The sequence below is a fragment of the Labrus bergylta genome, chromosome 8 (genome assembly GCF_963930695.1).
Source record: "Labrus bergylta chromosome 8, fLabBer1.1, whole genome shotgun sequence".
Taxonomy (NCBI): domain Eukaryota; kingdom Metazoa; phylum Chordata; class Actinopteri; order Labriformes; family Labridae; genus Labrus; species Labrus bergylta.
The window spans coordinates 11,869,366-11,891,333 of NC_089202.1; the positions used below are offsets into that span (position 1 = coordinate 11,869,366).

Consider the following 21,968-nt stretch of genomic DNA (forward strand, 5'->3'; position numbering starts at 1 on the left):
CCAGCAGGGAGGGAAGAGAGGAGTTACGCACAAGCAGTTGGATGACTCAATGCTACGCCAGAGCCTCTACTTTTTACATGTATGTGTGTATGTGAAGTGTGTGTGTGATATGTGTGTGTGAGATGAAGAGAGAAAGATAAAAAATAGAATGTTCACTTGTGTGGATTTACAAGGTTAAACTATTTTTGGATGTGTGTTTATATAAGTGTGTGTAACAAGGTGTGAAATAATGACATGTGTAAGCGGGTGAGGTGTGTATTTGTGTGTGTGTGTGTGTGTGTGTGTGTGAGATGAAGAGAGAAAGATAAAAACAGAATGTTCATTTCTGTGGATTTACAAGGTTAAACTATTTTTGTATGTGTGTTTACATATGTGTGTAACAAGGTGTGGAATAATGACATGTGTAAGCGGGTGAGGTGTGTGTGTGTGTGTGTGTGTGTGTGTGTGTGTGTGTGTGTGTGTTTGGTGTGTGTGTGCGTGCATGTGTGTGTTCTCAATTTACCAAATGCTATGTGTCTAAAACAGTTTGAGTGCAACTAGAGTATGTGTGTGTTTGTGAGTGCTGAAAACACAAACAGATGTGTGTTTCCAGGTAGGACTAGTGGGACTGTGTGTTTTTGTACTATGAATCAAGGTCACCCACAAAAACAATCACACACATACACACACTCAGTGGACACACTCCAATAGCTATCTGTTTGTATTTGGACACATGTGTTGCATATATGCATGCAGTCTAACATACATATACAAACACACACACACACACACACACACACACACACACACACACACACACACACACACACACACACACACACACACACAGTCTGACAAACTCACCCTCCAGTGCATGAGTGAAGGATACGCAGCAGGTGTGGGTCAAACCAACAGAGCCACGTCACACCTTTCAGCATGGCGTACTCCTCCGCCGCTGACCTCAGCTGAAAATAGAACCAGGAAGTCATTATTTCAGGAGCTCATTTCCACCCACAGCGTGGGGTATCGCACAATTAGCTAAACATTTACGTATCTCAGTCCGCTTCCTACTGACGCTTCACAACGTCCCTCGGTGAAAATATGTGGAATGATTTCTCTCTTTTGTATCATTGTTTTGTGATCTGCTTCCTACTGAAATGAATTTGGGGTTTATTGCAACAGATACGGATATTTAATCTTTTGAATCACTCACTGAATCGAAAATAATGTAAGTTCATTACATTTCATCATTATCAACTCTCTATCTCACAAAAAAAACATTTAGAAAGTTTTACTTTGCTGTGTTGAATACAAATTTACTTAGATTAGACAGAGTTCTCTAATCCTAATCCTGAAAATGTTTTTACATTTTTCACTCCAAAAGAGACACAGGGCATAAGTAATGCGTGAAAAAATAAAGTGTTGAGTTTGTTTGACCCCTTTACGCCTGTCATAAAAACTAGTAAGGGTTTCCTCTTAGAAATAAATATAAATGATCACAATAAACTGCTTTTACTGCTTCTCTTATTCTTTTTGTAAATAAAAAACTGATATTTATATCTTAATTTGCAGACAATAAAAAGGAGTTATCAGAAATACTTGTAAGAACTTAATACCACTGTATGAAGCTACTGATATCACTCTGTCATTTTAACTCCCTTTTTGTTGCTCTTTCAATTCCCAGGTTTTAGTTTCTAATTCTTCTCCATTATATCCTGCTTAACTCGTTCTTTCTCTCTTTCTCTGCAGGATCTCTGTCTGTCTGTTAATACGGTTCTCCTGGATTTACCTCTCTGCCTTTATCTCCGTTTTTCCTACAACTATATCCTCCTACATGTGTGTCGTCCAAATGTTTTGTCCTGTTTCTCAGTTATTCTTTACTTTTCCCTCCCTGTCTCTTTTCTCAGGACTTGGCAGGGGGTTCTGTCTATCCCGCAGACTGTGTTTGTGAGCATGTGTGCATTTACAGTGTTTGTGTGTTCACTAATGATAATGTGTGTTAAAAAAGCCCTGGTGCCCCCATCCCAACTTCTCAACCAGGAAGTATTGAAACAGAAATTAAATAGTAACATTTTGATTTCATTTTTTGAATGCTGACAGACCAGGTACATTATACTTATCAGCTAATTCATTTATGTTCAACATGTGTAAGTAGACTTTCTCTTAATGTTTGTTGGGGTTGGCTCCCCGGGGCCCCTTATCAACAAACCGCCACTGGTCACTATAACATTATGACTAAGACAACAAAGAAAACAACATGACAGCTTTGAGTATTGATCTTTGAAGACACAGTCCTCCTAATCCAACCCTTTCCAAACAGTCTTCACCTGAATACCACTACACATGCAGGATATCAGCAAACAGTGCTTTCCAAAATGAATCATAAAAAGTAGGCTCAAAAAATGTGTACACTTACAGTTTAAAGTAAAATAAATATGATGTCATTGTGTATTGAATAGAAAGATGAGAAGTGAAAGCAGACATTATATATGGTTTTAAAAACACAAAATCAATGCCTGTTATACATCTGCAGACTTTATTGGAGAAACAAAGTTTCTTATTCTCCAATGACAGCTTTTTCTGATCTCATTTTTACTCCAGGAGTCGGGTTAATTATTTTCTGTTTATGAACACTTGCAGATTAATCTGTGCACATAATGGATTACTGTTTTGGGAATCAATTTGGCAGTCAGCATGGTAGCGTCACTAAAAGTCACTGCAGGAAATCTGGGATTGAAAGATTGGATCAGAACTGAATGGGGGAAAGCTAATCTGTCTCTGAGTGTGTGTGTGTGTGTGTGTGTGTGTGTGTGTGTGTGTGTGTGTGTGTGTGTGTGTGTGTGTGCTCAAACAGTGAAGTGTGTGTTAATAATGTATAGCTATGATAACTATAAAGCTGCTCTATAGCTGCTGTAAGATGGGATAACCGAGAGGATGAGACTAACTAAAGCAGCAAGATTAGCGGGAAGCCATCTACTCTGTGTGTCGGTGTATGAGGACACCGCATGCAAGGTATCTATTGCATACACACACACACACACACACACACACACACACACACACACACACACACACACACACACACACACACACACACACACACACAAAAATGCAAATGCCCACAGACACACACTGTCTTCCTCCTCTCCATTAATCTTTACAGGAAACATTTAGACAGTGGAGGGAAATAGTGTAACAGTCAGCCAGAGTTCCTCTATTGAACAACTTCCACTCTGTAAACTGATGCATCACCATCTTGGAGACGGTGACATCACTGGAGACGGGCCTAATTGTTTCTCTTTTTTTGCTAATCGTGAAACAATTAAAATCCATTCTCATTTCCTTGCTTGGGAAAGCTGAATAAAAAATAGAAAGCGTAAATTCTGTTTTTGTTATTGGATTGAGTCACTTGCCAAACTGATTATTTCCCTGCAAGTGTGTGCTACAAAGCTCCTGATAAAAAAATAAATAAAAAAGACACACTGACGAGTTGTGACGAATGTTTTCATTTTTTCCACGTTATGCTGATGAACAGATTTTATTGTCATTTATAAGGCGTGTATCGGTTTTCACAGACTATAGTGAAACAGGTATGCTGTTGTAAAAAAATACAATTGCATTCAAACTGTGAGTCATAATGTTTATTTCTCCTTTTTCCCCTCCTGCATATTTCACTGCAGGACAACACACTACATCCCCTGAAAGACCCAGAGAGCAGACAAAAAATAAATTACTTTTTTTTTAAACTGTCTCTACTAAATGATTTCAACCTATATCCTATTACATATACGTGTGCAATGACAATGAAGTTGAATCTAAGTTCTTTGTGGAACTGTTTTTCAAGATTAATACATTTTTGTAGATTTTAAAATTCTAGCACTTTAGTCACGCTCAAGAAGTCACAGTGAATTCTTTTATATTTTGCTTTCTGAGAAGCTCTTTGACGAAGCTCCTGATAGAATCGAAAGCTCACAAATACAATGTGGATCTTACAGTGTTTTGTTCAGTCAGCTTCTGTTTCAAGGACTATAGACTTACTTATATACAGTAGACTTCTTTACCCACATAGACATACTTATTTTCTTGTCGAGTAAGATGAGAGGATTGATATCCATCTCTTTTCTGCCCAAATGAAGCCAAAGCCAGTAAAACATTTGCATAGCTTAGCATAAAGAGTAAAATAAGAGGTACAAAGCTAGCTGAGTTTGGTCTAGAATAGCTAAACCCATAAATAGCTTCACATACCTTTTAGATAAAACCACAGACTATCTACTTCATTTTCCTGTGACCAATAAGGATGGCTCATTCGTGAGCCAGGCGACTGGTGGATAGATAACTTTTGTCAGAGTCAGGCTAGCAGTCCCTTTATCCTCATGCTAACCTATGCAATGCTATGCTAATCTAAGACTTCTGTTTCTGACAAATCCTAAAGTGCTATTCATCTTTCTTCTTCTAACTTCTCACAAGAAAGTGAATATGTTCCTGTGTCAGAATGTCAAACCCCTTTTTAAGACAAAAAAAGAAACACACACACCACACAATTGACTCTTGTGTGAGAGTCCTCAAAAGCTAAAAGATCCAACTCTTAGCCTCAAGACAAAAAGAGTGTTCCTATGCAATTCAACAAGTCAAGTTCATGCCCCTGCACCTGTCACTCATCTTGAGTGATTGGCTTTAACGCAGGGAAAAACACTGACATTTTTCTGTCACTTGTAAAGAAAACTGAGATCTACTCTTAAACTATGTGTTTCTGTTGTGTCTAAAAGAGGTGCAGCCAGTTATTACCATCAGTACTTTCACTTTTACTGTAATTGCTATTTCCTGATAGCTGATATTACTTGTTTTTAAGGTAATGTATGTGGGGTATTGAGCAACTCTTATATAATTCATAATATATAGATTGCAGAGCTAACTGTATGCCTATAATGATGTATTGGAAACTAATCTTCCCATCAACATTGCCTCAAAAAGTTGGCCTCTAGATAACAAATGTAGACTCGAGTAGATACTAAAGCTCTCTAATAGCCTCCAGGCTCCCTGCTTTAGTTGTCACTGTTTATTTGTTGTAGGTTTGGAGACGTAGGAAACTTCAACATTTCAGTTATGAGAAAACTGAGCATAAGTTCAATTCCTGTTCAGATCGTCTTTTCACTCTGTCTTTCTACCACCCACTGACTCCCCATGTCTCTTTTTTCCTCCTCACTGTCTTTCTGTAGTTATCTCATTTACATCTCTCTACCTACAGAAGTGTGCAAATCTCTCTTCCTGTTTGCCTCCTCCTCGCTCTCTCTACCTGTGTCTCCGCTTCAGGACAGATTATTTATCTCAGATGGAACTCTGAGCAATTCTCCATGTTTACATCTTCTATGTGTGTGTGCTGTGGATGTGTGTGTGTTTTTACAACCGTGTCAACTGAGTGTAGCTCTGTACATTTGAATATGTGTGTGTGTGTGTGTGTGTGTGTGTGTGTGTGTGTGCGCGCGTGTGAGAGTGTGTGAGAGTGTTTGTTGGTGAACTTTTGTGTGTGTCTGACTTGCTAATTTGATTAACGGCTGTAAACAGCTAACGGTAATGACTACCAAGCAGTCTGCTGCTCTAGCCAGTGGGCATCATACTGATTACTATCATCATGAAGATAAACCCATACAGCGCATGTTTGTGTGTAAGTGTGTGTGTCTGTGTGACAGTGTGTGTTTGTGCACAGTAAGCCAGTGTGCATTGTATGTGTATTCCCTGAATGTGTGTGAGTGTGTGCATTTGCTGTGTGTTTTAGACCAGTGCTATAGTAAGTGCTTAGTGAGTTTGTGTGTGTGTTTATGTATGTGTGTGTGCTGAAGCCAGTCTCTAATCTATTACAGCTCAAAAAGAAGTTCAGCAGGCAAAGATAAACTGCCAAATTCCCACAATTAGCACAACTGTAGCTGAAAATAAAACTAACCGTGACAGCAAACATATTGTACAATCCCTCTAGACCCAAGAAATGCCACAACGCAGAAATCATGCTCATGATGAAGTCCAGAGATTTCTTTATTTCAGGTTTTAAAGAGATATCATTGCTAAATTGGGGACAAACAATGTTTCTTGCCTTTTCATTTTTTCTTAAATTCCTTTACAAGTACAACCCAGTGAACTAAGACAATCTCATCCCAGGTATTTTATAAATGCGTCCTACAACAAGTCCTACAAATGAAACAAAAAGTTGCCCTTTGACCGCCATTCAAAATAGCAAACAGGAGTGTTTCTAATTTGTTTTTTCTAATTTTGGTTAGTAATTTCTTATCTGGAAAGTTAACATTGATTTAAGTTTTAGTTACTTAAACTACATGGTACTGTATAAAAAAACAAGGTTGACTGTAGGAACAGCAGTCTCAAACATTTAGTTAGCATGCACAACCAGCCAACCCAGCATGTTCCCATAAAAGGTTTTGCAGCATATTAACAAAGCCACATTACATCCCTCTTGGCTGCTCAGGGGTTCTTATAAGCACAGCCACAAGCGGTTTCTTTAACATGAAGGATTCTCCACTAAATGAGTGACCAACGCTTTCTCTTTCTAATGGGATCTCTTTCTAACCTTTGAAGCTCCAAAAACGGAAAAGATTCAAAATTTAGCTGTTTGACATATCGTGAAGTAGCCTAAAGGTAATTCAACAAGAGATAAATCCACTTGTACCAGCCCAATCTGTGGATAAATGTGCAGAACACTCATGAAGTGTCAGCCAATTTGGCTGAAGAAAATAATCCCGTCAAGTGTTCAAAACACTAATTTAGGCTTCAACTAGGTCCATAATGAGAAATTCAGATGGATAACTTTTCTTCCAATTCCGATGAATCTGAAAAAAATTAAATTAAATATAATATGCAGCTGAAATTGTTGTGGTTAGCATCAATAACCTACTTTTAATCTGCAGTGGAGTCTTATTCTGAAATGTTCCACAATATGCTCTTCTGTTCCCCTCATGGCCCTCTGCTGAGCGTTTAAGTTCACACTTCTTACAAACACAAAGTTGTACACAGTTCATGCACAAACACAGGCATGAAAGCTCACAAGCAGAGACACTAATAAATAGAGAACACACACAAACACACACACACACACACACACACAAACACACACACACACACACACACACACACACACACACACACAAACACGCCAGCGCTCACATAGTGGCAGAATGCAACTGGGAGGCTGCTCCCTTGCCTTGCCTGGAGAGGGAGAAGCTTATTATGGAGCCTTATTGAAGGCTTCAAAGAGTTTAAATTAGGGTGGAGAGGAGGGATTAGGAGGCGAGCGAGAGAAAGAGGAGGGGAGAGGCAGAGGAAAAGCGGGTAAGAGAGAAGAAAGGAAGTAGATATAGAGAGGGAGGAAGTGGGAGAAGAAAGAGGTACAAATAGAAAGAGGGGATAAGATGAGAAGATGTGTGGAAGTTCGAGGGGGGGAGAGGGGAGGGACGGAGAGGGCATGTGGGAGGAGGTGAGTCAAAGAGTTTGCTGGCTCATGCTGATCTTACACTAGACGATGTTTGAAGTGATTTCAGGGTTTTATTTTCAAGGTGGAGTCACAGGCACTTGGTGAGAGTGGAACTCAGTCACTGCAGTCCACGTAAAGTATTTTCCTGTAATGACACAATCCCCCGAATCAATCACATGAATCTGTGGGAGTGTGCGGTCGCAGGTGCAATGGATACAAATCTGTGTTTATATTATGTAGAAAAAAGACGTGTAACCAACCTTGACAGAACAAACGAGACAAGTGTGCTGAGTCTGACACAGCCAATATAGTTAACATTTAAAATGCAGTTTGATGCAGTCAACTGAAACTTACAGTAAGTGTTATCATAACACACACGGTGGTAAAACCGTTAACTCAGGTTAATTTATAATATTCACAGGATGTTATAAGACAGACTGAGAGTCATGCTTTATCCTGGACAGTTATTTCACAATGTGATGTCTCATTTTACAGTACTTGAGTTTTAAGTGGTTCATCTTTTTTTTAGAACTAATGAGTCTATGGTGAACATATTACAATTAAATATTAGACATTTTCTGTGATGACAAGTCAAGTTCTGGCTGCTTGATGATAGGTCAGTGAAAAGATCAATATGATGTTTTCTTTTTCAAGCTTATTTTACCTAAGAGTTTGTGGAATGATTTCTTATTCTGAAATGACTCCCTGGACATTGCAATCAGTTTTTATTTGACTTGACAACACAACATGCTGATATAAATCACAGGCCGTGAATAGGGAAATATGGAAGAGGGCAACAGAGCGGGGATAAAGAGTAAATGAATTGAAAGAAAAACTGTGGAGTGACAAGAAGAAAGAGAGGACAGAGGGAAGAGAGAGATATGGGGCAACAGAGTGTGAGTGGGGCTGATTTATGCTGGAGGGATGGAAAAGGCTGTCAAGGTTGCTAAACATGGGGCATAGAGGAAGAGACCAGCAAGAACAGAGAGCAGAGGAGATCAGAAGGAGGAAATAGGACAAAAAGAGGCGAGTGAGAAGATAGGGGAGAGAGGGGGAAAGAGGGGGCAAATTGTGCGACTCAGAGGGACAGCGAAAGGCTGTCAAGGTCGCTAAACAAGCAGCAGAGAGGAGGACCTAAAGGGATTGGCTGCAGTGCTGAACAGCAGTGACCTGTTAGTCATGGTCATACACACAAACACACAAACAAGGAGGCTAAAAGAAAAATGAATTTACTGGCAAAACAAAGATGACAGACAAATAAATAATGGCTGAACAGATGGAAAGAGGAGGGGAAAAAACCACTGAGAAGGGTTTGCCTGAAAGTGGAGTATTGCAGTAGCATTCAAAACCTCTTTATGTGAAACAGTAATAATGCCACATAAATGCAAGAGGTAGTTTGGTAGGGCTTCCTAAAAATCTAGTACACATCAACAGTAACTGACTAAAATTAAATTTAATGAGCTTATCTTTTTCTCCTCCAAGCTAAACCAATTTGGGTCAATTCAGTTTGCCTGAAAACCTTGTTGTTTTCTTAAATGTGCCACCAAAACACCGAACACCACTGCGATACACTGATGTCTGTCTGTCTGTCTGTCTGTCTGTCTGTCTGTCTGTCTGTCTGTCTGTCTGTCTGTCAAGAGTTCAAAGAGATGAACATGAAGACAAGTCAGAGCTGGATGTGTGTGTCTGAATGTATCATTGTCCTGTGTGTGTGTGTGTGTGTGTGTGTGTGTGTGTGTGTGTGTGTGTGTGTGTATGTGTGTGTGTGTGTGTGTGCGTGTATGTGTGTGTGTGTGTGTGTGTGTGTGTGTGTGTGTGTGTGTGTGTGTGTGTGTGTGTGAGTGTCGCTCTCAGATTGCTCCAGGGAGCACAACATGGCATAAAGCAACAGTCACCTGTGTGTTTGTGTTTGTGTGCATATGCCTTAGGGCATACAGAGGTAACAGCACGGTAACAATATAAGCCACTGAGTTTGGAATAATTTGTCAACTCAAAGTTACAAACCAGCAACTGACATACAAACATACAGTTGCTGTATACCTTTCAATTAAACACATCACTTGGAAACTGTTCCTCTACAGGGGATAGATGTTCCTTACACCTGTAACTTCATGTCCTTTGTGGTTTCATAACGTAAAATAGAATTATCACCTTGCAGCTGAATGCCTCTGCCTAACAGTCAGTTTATATCCAACCACATGTTTCCAAAAGAATGACAGTGACATTGTGTGTGAAACAGTAAACAACTGTAGGATACATTTATGCTTTTGTATATATATGAAGAATAACATACCCTTAAAAAACAGCTTCAGAAAGCTTAAGAACTGTAGAGCTTGCTATACAATCAGATGTAACAGGGATGTCATCACTAAAATATCTATATATGTACATTATTAAACTCACTGGAGTGGGCCAGACATGAGGCCACAGTGGCCACATTGACCATTGAATCCCAAAATCAAATCCGACAATGCTGAAGTCCAAGTGTACAGTGATGTAAATTTGAGGTTATATCCTCTGTGCGCATTAGATATCACACCTAAAAGAATGGATTGGGAATAATGGTAATGTGGTAGACAACACCAAATATAGAGCCCTTGAATGCAGCCTCTCACCTGTCCCCTCCCCTGGCTCACTAATCAGGTGGGCTTATGTAAGGCACCTGGATGCCTGCTACATGGCTTGTGCTTTTGCTCCTGTCTGGCATTTGTTTGGTGTTGCTGCTTCTGGTGAGTACAGCTTTGATGCAATGTTTAACTTGTTTGTTTTAAATAGTTAATGAGATCATTACTCATTACTGATTATTTTAAAGCACGGACAGGGCTGGCTCCAAGCTATATAACAGAGCTACTGACACCATATGAGCCAGCCCGCAGTCTTAGATCCTCAGGTGGGGGCCTCCTGGTCGTTCCAAAGTCAAGACTTAAAACTAAAGGTGACCGGGCCTTTTCAGTCAGGGCCCCTCAACTTTGGAACGACCTCCCTGAGGAGATGAGGCTTGCAGATTCCTTCAATTATTTTAAATCCGTTCTTAAAACGTACTTTTACAGACTTGTTTTTATGTGATGTCGTCTTCTTAATGTCTTACTGGTTTTACTATTTTTATCTTCTTTTACTTCTTACTGTTCTTTCATTTATGCTCTTACCTTGTATTTATGCTCTTATCTTAACTCCTGCTGCTGTTTTGCCCCTTTTCTGCTGTTTTGCCTCCTTTTTTGTAGTGTTTGCCTTTAGTTTGAGTACTTTTCTTTTTGGTCCCAACTCACTGATTGTCCCTGTTAGTTTAGTTTGTTCACATTGTTCTGTTTTTGTATTACTTTGACTTGGTCTTTATTTAGTTTGCTGTCAACCAACTGGAAATTGCTTGTTTACTTTGTTTTGGCTATTTGATTAATTGTGTTTTTCTTTCAGCCACTTAGTTGGGGTGGCTAGGTCCCCACAGTGCACATGCGAGTTAAGAGCACTGGGTCACAAATGGACTACACTAAAGTTTGGATTGCTGTGAGATTTGTTGTGCTTCACAAGGGTGAGTATGTGGTAGCACCCCCACACCTTCCTCAGTGTAGTCTGCCTCTTCACTCCTTGCTTAAGCTCAGTTTTGATTTATTTCTGGATTGGTAGTGTTTTAAACCTCAACTTTACATTTTACATATTTGAATTCTGTGATCAATAAAAATATCTTAATTGTCCTTAGTATTTGCATTATTATATTGTTCAACCAGTTTTTTCTTCCCCAATGCTTCAGTCCACCTTAGTTTCCATATTTCATTTGCTTTATCCAAATAAACTCCTTAAATTCTTTTGAAACCATGTCTCTGTCTCATCAGTGTTCGAATCTGTCTCTTAATTATTTACATTTGGAGTCTTAAGTTGTGTATTTCCCGGGGTGCAAGCCCCCAGGTGGGGTTGTCAATTATTATTTGACATTATTACCATTTACCAACCCGTGCCACAGTAAGAACACATTTTTTAGGGACAATATAGTAAGAGTGAAGTTAGTTTTTAGTTTTGAAATGTGATCTCTTAGAATTTGTTCCCATTTCTTCAAAATGTGTCCTTAAATGAACATTTGTGCCCATTTTGTAGGTATCCCCTCCATACGACCTGAGATATCATGCTTTCAAGAAATGGACTGATGGATTGATTGACAACCTGAAAACATGACACCTCCAGCACAGAAGCAGTAACACAATCGGGGTTAAGACCTAAAATATCTCATGTTTTGGTAATTGTAGTGTAACAAACCAACTCTACTTTAATGTACAACATGTAGACTTTTTACATTATGTTTTAATTAATTAAAATTTTAATTGGCCTATGTTTTATTTTGTTGAGTACTCGCTACCTCAAATATTTCCAACAGTTATCAAAGCCAGAGAAATCTGTAATTTCATGGTTGTAACAGGACGTGTCTTGTCGTAGCGGCCCCCATTACAGACATACTTATTGTTGCTTCGAAAACCACGCATGTCACTTCAAAGACTGCTGCATAAGTGGGAATTGCTGCCGTATTGTTGCTGTATGTGCTGCTTTGATTAAAAAATTACATGTAAATTATACTTGGATACAAAGTCAGTTAACATACTCTTTTCCTCGGGTCTGTTTCGCAGGTTTGTCTTGACTATAGTCAAGAGAGTCCATTTGTCAGCGTTTTCACTCCCATGATTCCCCACCAGCCTCGATGTCATTTTGTGCTATTGTTTAAATGAGAGCCCCCTGGTGGTGGAATTTACAGACTGTGCATTTAAATGGCAACAATGATGGTAGATAACTAAAGCCAATTAGAAATGCATGCAAATGCTGCTTAAATATTTTCTTAGTATTTAAACTTCTGTACATTATGCCTAAGTATCAGTTTATGATTTATTGTAACTGTCACAGTGGCATCCTGTGGAATAAGTAAACCATGTTCATCTTAAACAATTTTGCTTTTTTTTTTTTTTTTTTAACCTATGTTACTTGACTTCATACTTTGTTTACTTACTTTACATGTTTTCACCAGGCATGCAGTGGACGATACACCCCCCCCACCCTCCCCCGATCTCACTATTCTGTCGGCATTGTCACATTCCTGCAGTGTTGTCTGTCAGGTACTCCTTAAGGAGTTTGGATATGAACATAACTCCACATGAATGCCAATTTTGCTCTATATGCTGCCGATATAAAATAAGCAGCTGTTTGTTAACTTACAAGGTTGATCAAGTTCAAAAGGTGAGTATTTGTTTGAGATGTATTCTTGTTAATCTGTTACCTAAAAACTATTAATTGACATTGTGTAACCTCTATTTATGTTCTTCTAAAGCTCTTTTAACCAACACTGTATGTCAGATTTTGAAAATGCCCTGTAAAAGGACTCATTTTTGGATGTTTGGAATATCTTGCTCTTTAATTGAAGCCCATGTGAAAGGGATGAGGCTCTGTGTCATCTCAGGATTTGCTCTCTTTCTTTATTCTGCAGTCACAGGGTTTTCAGCAAACAAAGACCATGAAATGAACTGTGGATGGTCTTAAAGACATCAAAGCATGTTATAATGCACCTTTCAACATGGGTTCAATGTCTGTAGACGTAATAAAACGTAAGTATAAAAAATATTTGAGGGTGACGGGCTATTATGAAAGTCAAATTCATACAAATAAAAGACAAGCAGTACAGGCAGCCCATTGAGGCAGCTGTCAAACACAGGCAGAGGTAACAGAATAGTCAGTTCTTTCCTGGTGATACTGTTGCATTGCTTTAGAGAAGGGGGCATTTAAACATGGAATCCACTTCCATATCAACAGTGTTAAAGTGGACGCATAAGTCCTGAAAGCATGGTAATAATTTCTACTTCCACTCTGTTTATGGAAATGTAGTGTCCTTTTTTGTTTGTTACACCCAAATGAGCCTTATTTCATAACAGCACCAGCAGCTCTGAACCAGAAAATGGGCCCATAGCCTTGGAAAATGCGTTTTATTCCAGGCACTGTTCATCTAATTGATTTATTTACACTGAAAAAGCAGTTGCCAATTTCTGCTGAATGTTTCATGTTGTGTCTTCTGCAGTCTGCTCTTTGAGGACTTGGCAGCACTATCAGCTTTCTTATCATTCTCCCTGTTGGCAGAATAAATCAAATTGTTACGAAACAGGATTTGGCGTGTGGCTCAGGGATGACCAGAAATAAATGTCTGAGTCTGAAGATGATTGTTGAAATAAAAAGTGATGAATTGAAATGGACTTTTATGGATGTATTTTAACATATTTATGACATGGTTTCCCCTCATGGCTTCCCTCTCCCTCCCCATCTTTCTCAGTCTCCATTTGTCACTGCTATGCAAAAACTCAAGACACACACCAAAACAGATTTAACTGTGACTATCGGAGCATTATCTCTGCAATGCAGACTATTAAACATTGATGTGTTGTTGTTGTAACAGCAGCAATCTGGATCATCCGGGCTGAATGACCCAAAATAAAAACACTTCAGTTTCCGACAACAAGGATTCTCTGATAAACAACTGTTTTGTCTGCAGCAAACAATTAGAGAAAAGCTTTGCTGGGACCCATTTCAGTGCAAAATAATCTTTTTTTTTTTTTCAGTAAGTTATTGTTGTTTTTAAGACTGTTTTGGAAAGCTAGTTTCTATTAGCACTGCTAAGAAATGCAAAATGCTTAAAAAAAAAATCTGTGGATGTGACCGAAAGTTGTAGGACGTACTTGATTCCCCATGCACCATTGCAATCTGCAAGGGATGACGCACTATCTGGCACTGGGGGAATACAATTTTATCATCTGTAAACATAATGATCAAACATGGTGAAGATCAGTTTTCCCTTAAAACACGTGTTTAAGAATGTTATAAAATTAACAATACATATTAAGGGTAGTGTACTCATCATAAAGTGTCCACTTAGTCCGTTTGATATTTGTTCATAATGGCATCTCTAATTCTGGATGATGTTTAAAGGTACAATATGTAGAATTTTATAAGAATGATCACATTAAATATCTTAAAAAAATTGACTTAACCTGTTATATATTTTATTTTGTTGAGTACTTACAATTACCTCAAACATATCCAACAGTTATCAAAGCCAGAGAAATCCTTCTTTTTATAGTTGTAACAGGACTTGTCTTGTCGTGGTGGCCGCCATGATAGAGCTGCCATTACAGACTAAAAAAAAAAAAGTATCCTCTGCAAGATGAATATCGGCCACTTTTGTTTTTGAATCTTCCTCACATACAGTTTCTACACTGATGATGTAATGGTGTAATTTAAGGTATATCAAGACAGCAGGTTCTTCAACAAATCCTCTCTTTGGCAAGTAAAATCATGGAGTGGAGCAACACATGGTGGTCCTTTGAATTGGGGCTAATGAATTGGGGCTAATGGGGGATAATGTCAGTCATGGTGGGGCTCTGATAGGAAAAGTCATGGTATTCATTTTTTAAAGAACAAAGCAGCCTATCAGTGAAATTTGAAACTTGCTCACTTTCTCACCTCCAACTTGCCAATCACTTTGCAAAGCTGGATTGTTGGTTAAAGTAAGTATTTAGTACTGCTACAGTATCATGTGTCCTTTATTCTCTGCCATACTGAACTCAGGACTATCCATTTAGTTTTTCTTCCACAGGTGTCCTAGCAGCTCTTGTGGACCACTGAGGAAAGATGAAACTCGACAGACAAATTGAAGTTAAAGAATATGTGTGAATGTCTCTCCATAGTGGAATTAAGGAATTACTGGCTTCCAGGGTGACTAATAGACAGACAGAAAGGTTAGCTTAATTCTGATGAGACTTTGTGGCCTCTCTCTCTCTCTGCCTCTCTTTCTCCCTCTCTCCTTCTCAATGTGTGTGTGTCAGCAGCTCAGTCAAGCAGGATAATTCAGTTCTCACTCTGCGGATAAGGACTTCTATCCAGCTTTAGTCTGTCACAACATTTGTTCCACATTTAAATTGGACTTCTGCAGTGGGATGATTGCATATAGATTTGTAGAGGAGGGGAGAGAGGGGAAAGGGAAAAGATGGGAGGACGGAAGGAAAGATCTGGCAAAGGAAAGGGAGAGAGAGAGGGGAGGAAACATAAGGAAGGAGAGGAGGAAGAGGGGGGAACAAAGGAGCAAAGACAGTAAAAAAGAAAGAGGAGGGGAGAGAGAAAACACAAAGGAACAGTACTACTTTTCCTGCCAGAAACATTCAGTACAATCAACTGTTGTTGTTCCACTGTCAATCTGGTCCCCACGACAACTGCCCTGGATTCTGACGCATCTCAAACACAACAACACATATCTATTATAAATAGGGTGGAAATCAGACTTAGCATGTAAAACTGCCAACAACTATGCAAATGTTCTCAGAAGAGCCTCATACAATACACTGTTGCTTCATGGAATCAAAAGAGTCACAACAGCTACTATATTATAGTTTGCAGAGGTGTATTTGATTTTCTACATATTATCTTACATTGGGAGGTTTGGTTTATCATAAATATTTGTTGGTAAATAATCAGATTGTACATTTTGTGGAGATGTCCAGAACTTGCTTGGATATTTACTCCAAGTCTGATTAGAATTTTTGACTTGCTGAAATTTTGATTAACCTGACACTGAAAAATAGATTTTTTTTAGATATCGCCAAATTCTGAAAGAAGAAATTTTAACAAAATATATTTTTTATATTTTGATTTAAATAAAAAATATTTCCCCTCAGGGATTGATAAAGTATATAAAATTCAAAAATTCAAATATATACATCTTTTCAAATCCACAACACTGCAGGGTATGCTTCAGGGCGTGGCTACCTGTGATTGACGACTTGTGATACCTGTGAGCGACCTTTCAACCTGAATAGTGATGTGACAATGCCTTTGCCCCCTTGTGTCCAAATACAGCATTTATAGTCCAAAAATTTCCAGATGCTGAGCTTGAAAATTATATTGGGGTTCACAAACCTTTAAGTGAGATCATGGTTCACTTATTTGGCACAGAACAAACTCAGGTAAGTGGATGACAAAGCAGCACAATATTAAAACATTTTACTTTGACAATGATTTATCGACAAAATGGAATAATAACTTTTATGCCCGTAAAATTCCCACCCTTCAGCTACACCAGCCACTGCATCCCTTCACGGGTTTTACAAGCGACATTCATTATGAATTTGGCTGTAAAACGAAACAAAATCATTGCCCGTCCAGTGGAAGGGGTTTATTTTCTAACCCCGTCAGAGCCCAGGATATAATGCTCAGTTTCTATGGGGAACAAGTTAAAGTACTTTAATAAGCTTTTAAAGTGTGTGACACAAACTCCACTAAAAGTAACAGGCTGCTGTTTAAATGTGGTTTACACTACAGAGCTTTGTATAAATGTGTTCTTGTATCAGGAGAAGCACAAAGTGGAAGCTTCCTGTTTCACTGTCGAGCCTATTCCCACTAAATACATTATAGAGCAATTCACTGCTCATTCCAGAGCCAGGAGCAAAATGTGCGCCCATTTATGGGTGTGAGTAACATATTGTAGGTTTCTCCCTTCGTGTGTGGGAGTGTGTGAGTGTGAGGTCTGCAGGCAATGGAAAAGAAAAGTGTTGGTCTTTACCTCTGATGCTTATACCTTTAATAACTGTACATTGAATGGACTTGTCTTTCAATATGAGTGGGTGCGTCTGTTTGCGTGTTGCCAGAGCGTTATCTCCTCATCTATGAGTCTCTTCTTCTGTTGCTCCCTCTCTCCTCCCTCGCTCTCTAACCAATGGTGACAGTTGTTCTTTTTAAAGCAGAGTGGATCAGAATGCAGGCGGGGCAGCTGTTAATTATGGATGGCCTGTTTATCCTCCCAGGAGCACCCAGGGAGGAAAAACATCCATTCTAACTTTGCCAGCTAACGCCTCATCCGTACTAATATGATAGGAGTCCACGCAGTGATTCGGCTAGCTAACACCTCAAAGTAAAAGCCCTCTTAACCTCTATTCAGCTCCTACAGAACCAACAATAACACTAATTCATCTGGAGTACATGTCCTGAAACCACACAGGGCCTGACATGTATGATTAATACACAACAACTGTTGGACGAAAAAAGAAACAACACTAACGTGGACTGGTGTTATTAGTCATCATTGTTTTTATAATACACAGACGTAGAGATCTGTGACTGCCCTGCTTTATTCTAAAACGATTGATGATCGCTCTGGCTCACATCTCCTGCTTGTGTCATTCACTTTATCGTGGTTTATGTATTCAAAATTCAAGATTCAAGATTTGTATTTGTTACATGCTCATACAGATGTGCAGTGAAATGTAAAGACTGTTCCGCAAGGCCATGCAATAAACACTCAAATTACTAATACACATATATATATACAGTAAAATAGAATATAATGTAAAATTTAAAAAATAATTTTTTGAAAATACAAAATATAAAATATAGAATAATGTAAACAGTGTAAAGTGTCAGTGTGTAAAGTGTCCAGGGTGTATGTACCTAGGGCTGCTTGATTTTGGCAAAAATCCTAGTCAAGATTATTTTGACTGATATTGAGATCATGATTTTGATGTCATGATTGTCGGAAGACAACATTTTAATTGAAATTGAAACTTGATTAACTATATAAATAGCTTGATCATTCCTGTAATTCCGTTATATCACACCCATTATGTCACACGCTGATATAATGCATCGATGTCTCCACATGCTGTGAATAACTCGGTCCTAAGGTATGACCTGCATGTATTCATGTTTTTAATGGTTGTTTAAAGTAAATGTGGAATGATTCATCTTATTTGCATTTGGAGTGGGAAAGTCACCAGGTGGTCACTGGAGACCCATTTAGACCAAATTATTGTGCTGATGAAGGTGTGAACAGCTGTGTATAGAAGTATATACTCTGGTTATGATCAACCAGGCCACATCGCTTATACCAGGTATTCAACCTCTCGCTCTTTTCCTCTCTCGGTCGACATTGACAAGCAGTTGTCATACAGACATGAACGTATTAGCTCCACTCTCGCCTCCTCACCTCTCTGATTGGCACCGCAAGTAACTTTGTCATTATTATCTTCTTCACTTACACTTTGTACGACTTCAAAAGGCTTAACGGACTAACATCACATGGGGAAAAAGAATGGACAGATGATGCAACCATTTGACGTCACTAACCAGAGTGCATTGCAGTATATACAACAATGGTGGTCTGCATGTGAATTGATATTTGCGAATCTAGTGTGTCTTTTTGTACAACATACATTACATGATAACAATGTAAAACCAAACCAAGGTCGACATTTCTTAAGATATAGGTTCCCTTTAAGTATTGTTAGCTATTATATGCCATATGGTTCATACTTTACCATAATCAATTGCGTCATTGGATTGTGTCGAATTGTATCTATCTATCGTATCAGTTTTAACTCATTTTAACTCGCTTTACTGTATCGTATCCTATCACAGCACATCATGTTGTAGTGTTCAGTATCATATCATATTGTATGGAATTATATCATGATATATTTTACAGAATCACATGGCATCTTATCTAAACTAGGTGTGCGCCATGCTAACCCTGTCTCTCGTCAAAGAAAGTTGTGCTTTTCTTTTATACCTGTCTTATTGTCAGATTACTACATGAGTACAGCTCCCACAAAAACCATCAAAGAGTGCAAAATGTGTCAACGTTGTTGCAGCATCGGAGCTGAGAATAAGAAATAATGTGATACTTTATTGATCTCTGTAGGGAGGATGTCTCATCTCTGGTCTGCAGACACTTCAGAGAGCAGGTCACTTTTCTAAAAAAAACACCACATGGGGCTGCTGGAGATTCAGTGTCTTCTTCTATGGTGCAAATGTTTACTGCTGACTGATGATCTCTCCAAGACGCAAACAAGTAAAAACTAACAGCTACGGTAGCAAAGAGCAGGCAGACGACACGGGTCATATATAACACTCCTGCCTTCTGACTCTAGCTTCATATCTCTCATTCATGACTGTATGGAGTAGTGTCACAAAATGATGGAAGCAAATATAGATCAATTTTTTCCAAGAAAATGTTTTGGGCTGAAAGAGGTCTGACACACTTCAAAAAAATATTAGACCACATAAACATGTACACATGCAAACAAGAGTGTTTCCCATAGTTTCATTTTTGTTCTGTCTGTTTTATATTTTCTCTTTAGTTTCTCTATCATCTTGTGAGGGCATCCCCAACGCCCAAAACCACACACCACTATTTTTGGCTGCATGAATATGAAGTAACACATGCATTAATAGATGAAGATGACTTGTCCTCATAGTCATCAGTGCGTCATTGTTAGACTGAACTTTTATAAATAAGTGATACCCAAAGTAAAGGCCGTCTTCTGAGTGTGTGTGTGTGTGTGTGTGTGTGTGTGTGTGTGTGTGTGAGTGTGTGTGTGTGTGGGGGGGGGGGGGGGGGGAGTCTGTTTTAACACATCACTATTCATTGTTTCTGTGCAGATATTGTATTTAATTCTGCTACTTGTGCAGTCAATTGTCTCTGCTGTAAAGTGAAGGTATATTTGCCGGTGGGCAAATAAAATAATATGATCATATTCTATTTAACAGCGAGGCAATTTTAACTGTGGCAGGGACCTTTAAAAGGGAAAAGGGTCGCTGAGCTGCTAAAACACTGTGAGTGCAGTTAATCCTTTAGACTTTATTAGGTTTCAATATAAGGTGCACACATTATATGACACACACATAATAAGTGAGTGATATTTACAGATTTTGATGTGGTGATGAGATTTATTCCCCTTTACATTCTATGAGAAGAATGGTCTCATTTTCTGTTTCCGATGGCTGTTATTGACTCTGAAATTGTCTAACTATGTTTCATTCTAGAGGATGCATTAGGCTGCAGAGAGAGTTAATGTGTCGTGAATTGAAAAAAATCAGATCCTGAGCCTGCTTTATTATATCTTGCATGCTGTATCTGAAAAATTAACTCAGCCACATTTATCTAAGAATCAGCCTTTTCCAAAAAACAACACTTTCTACATGTGGTCCCACACTGAAATAGTCTTTCTTGGGTTTTTCTCTTTTTTTTTTTAGATTAATGTGTTTCTCAGAGAGCATCTATCTCTTTCTCAAAGCCCCAAACCAATCATCCAGTCCTCTGATGACTGAGGCTCATTTAGCTCTCCCCCGATTGGTTCTGAAGGGAAGCAAAGAGCCGCGATTGCCCCAGTGGGAGGTTGGGAATAGGAGTTTTGAAGTTCTTTATGTGTTTCTCCTAATTTCCTCAAAACTCTTTAATGTTTGTCTATATTTAATGTATTAGTGCGTCACTCCTCAAAGTTTGTGTGAAGTCGACTGAGAGTGTAATCAAGAGTGTTCGAGTCAAGCTTGTGTGCATATAGGGACGCTTTTTTAATTAGCTGATGCTGCGACACATTGTGGCAATATGTGGTAGACAGAAAAGCAGATGTTTATTGTTTTTAATAGTCTAACAGCGCTGATCTCTTCCAGCGCTGCACAGTGAAGAAGTTGCCTACTGTGTCTATAGTCGGAGAGCCATAGAAATGAAGTGTGAAGTTTTAGTTTGGGCCCTCAGCTGTGGGGATGAATAACTGAGCTTCTCTGTGAGAATGTAGGCAAAAATATGTAATATAATTATACCATAAGACTTTTTATCACAGCGTAGTACCATTAATTATCTGCTGCAAAACTCTACAACAACATTCACAGTTACCTTCCTTCTGCAGTCTGCAGTCCTGATTGTCTGTTACCATCTTTAATTAATGGGGCGGCTGTGGCTCAGTTGGTAGAGTCGTCGTCTCTCAACCAGAAGGTCAAGGGCTCGATCCCCAGCTGAGCAACATGTCCGATGTGTCCTTGGGCAAGACACTTAACCCTGCATTGCTCCCGCTGCTTCAGTGGCGGTGTATGAATGTATTAGTGTTGTACTTACTCTCTTTGGATAAAAGCGTCCGCGAAGTGAATTGTAACATTGTAACATTTGTAATTCTTGAATTAACATGAAAAAAGCTAAACTATGTTTGTAATATCAGAAGCTATTACAGATAGGAGTTTTAGGTTTTGGTCATCAACAGCTAAATGACTATTTTATGTTTAAAAAAAAAAAGCTTGAGTGTTCTGTATACACTAGCAGTTCAACAAGGGATGAGCTGCAACAACAATAACCTATAATACAGTTCTTACTTTGAAGCGGAAATAATTCAAAATGTGCACATTTCAGCTGCAAGTGGGGCGGAACATTTTCTATCAGGCATGAAGAAATGAAATGAAATATTGAAAGTGAACAGTAACACAATCCTCTTTTAATTGTGTCAGTGGATTTGTTTACTACAGTTAACATGGCAACATGAAAAGCTTGTCACTACAACATCCAGTGTGGATCGACTGAGAGCGAGCGAGAGAAAGAGAGAGAGAGTTGTGAGTCTGCTGGGAATACATTCATGCGCACAACATTGAGACAGATCTCTGTGAGCTTTAGAAGAGTGCCAAAGTTATGTAATTCCAGAAAGTACAGGGAATTTAAATTAGAAATCAATGCAGCAGAGGCTTG

At 38.8% G+C, this 21,968-nt stretch overlaps 1 long non-coding RNA gene across 1 annotated transcript; it reads left to right on the forward strand.

Moving 5' to 3' along the window:
• The first annotated feature begins 10,068 nt into the window (after positions 1-10,068).
• On the forward strand, positions 10,069-11,768 carry LOC109994958 (uncharacterized). The gene is made up of 3 exons (XR_002278442.3): positions 10,069-10,182; positions 10,865-10,979; positions 11,540-11,768. It is a non-coding gene; the product is annotated as an uncharacterized lncRNA (long non-coding RNA).
• Positions 11,769-21,968: the final 10,200 nt, after the last annotated feature.